The sequence below is a fragment of the Hyla sarda genome, chromosome 13, assembly GCF_029499605.1.
Source record: "Hyla sarda isolate aHylSar1 chromosome 13, aHylSar1.hap1, whole genome shotgun sequence".
In the NCBI taxonomy this organism is placed as follows: domain Eukaryota; kingdom Metazoa; phylum Chordata; class Amphibia; order Anura; family Hylidae; genus Hyla; species Hyla sarda.
The window spans coordinates 2,785,637-2,787,651 of NC_079201.1; positions in this window are offsets into that span (position 1 = coordinate 2,785,637).

Here is a 2,015-nt window from a genome sequence, read left to right on the forward strand (position 1 = left end):
CCCGTACCTGACTCGCTCTCCGTCGGTCCTGTCCCGGCGCGCGCGGCCCCGCTCCCTAGGGCGCGCGCGCGCCGGGTCTCTGCGATTTAAAGGGCCACTGCGCCACTGATTGGCGCAGTTGGTCTAATTAGTGTGTTCACCTGTGCACTCCCTATGTATACCTCACTTCCCCTGCACTCCCTCGCCGGATCTTGTTGCCATTGTGCCAGTGAAAGCGTTTCCTTGTGTGTTCCTAGCCTGTGTTCCAGACCTCCTGCCGTTGCCCCTGACTACGATCCTTGCTGCCTGCCCCGACCTTCTGCTACGTCCGACCTTGCTCTTGTCTACTCCCTTGTACCGCGCCTATCTTCAGCAGTCAGAGAGGTTGAGCCGTTGCTAGTGGATACGACCTGGTTACTACCGCCGCTGCAAGACCATCCCGCTTTGCGGCGGGCTCTGGTGAATACCAGTAGTAACTTAGAACCGGTCCACTAGCACGGTCCACGCCAATCCCTCTCTGGCACAGAGGATCCACCTCCTGCCAGCCGAATCGTGACACCTGGTTTCCTCCAGACATGATGTTGCCCTCACCATGATCACTGTAGGGATGGTAATTTTTTTGAACATTAAAAATATTGATTTATATGGTTGAATGTGTATTGCATTTTTATTTAAATCACTGAAGAAAAAAAATGGTAGAGCTTTAGAAATAAAAATCTAAATAATATTTAGTGATATACAGTGCAATAGTTTACATTATAAAGAATGCGTACATTCCTATACAACATAAAGAATTAATAAATAATAATAAGGCTATATTGTAATAAAACAGTAAGAAATTATAATAAAGTACTAATATATAAATGTATAAAATAATAATATAATAATTAAATACAATTATAAATAATAATAATAAATTGATATATTATTAAGGATATTATTAAAAATATTAATAATAAATTAAAATAATACTATAAAAAAAAAAATTATAATACTAAAAATAAGATAACATGAAGTATATTATATAAGAGACAAGTTTTTTTTTTTGTGTTTTCCCTGTAATTTGCCATATGATTTTCTTCTTGGTGTATTACGATGTTGTGGAGCTTGGATACCCGGTGGGGCCAACATATCTCTAGGAAACAGACATCCTGCTTGAGCTGAGGCCTGCCGGCTGACACACGCTTGTCTCTGCACTCCCTGGACCCTGCGCAGCACTGCTCTCCCCTCCATAGCATAAACTGTGGTTATCTCTTCTTACGCAGCGTACAAATATTTAGATAAGGCGACCATACTTCTGCGGTGTGACTATTTTTATTATTTGATGTTCGGCCATTTCCTGCGCAGCCTGATGCTTCTCTGGCACTGAGCGCCCTGGGATGTCAGCCGCCATTTACATTAGGAGACCCTGCGCTCATTTCCTCCTCACATATATACTGCAGATGACGGCCAGGTGAGCCTCATTCCTCCACAACCTTTCCTTTAGAAAAAAGAAATATCAAATATATAGATAAGATTCTTCATTTTTTTCCTTAAAATTCAAATTTTTATATAATTGTTACATTTTAAAATTGTTTATGTGATAAAAAATATATATATTTATTCCAGGAAAATACACATGCTAGGTTTCTGTGGCCTCACACCGGCTTGAAAATGGTGGTGTGAGGCCACAGAAACGTAGCATGTGTATTTTCCTGGAATAAAGCTAATTTCTTTTGCTACTCTGGAGTGCTGCAGTCACCTTTATCCCGTATATATATATATATATATATATATATATATATATATATATATATATATATATTTTTTTTTTAAGGAATCCCTTCTGCCCAATTCTTTTTCGCTGGACTCATTCATTAGATTTGCGTTTGCTGAATCCATCCGGGGAACTGGCCAACTATCTATCTATATGGGGGCCTTCTGACTCTAACAAAGTACCGTAGCAGATTTTTAGGGAGCGAAGAATCGGGCATGTTGGATTACAATTGCCCGATCCTTTTTTTCTAGAGGTTTCTGGCTGCGGCATACCTTATTTC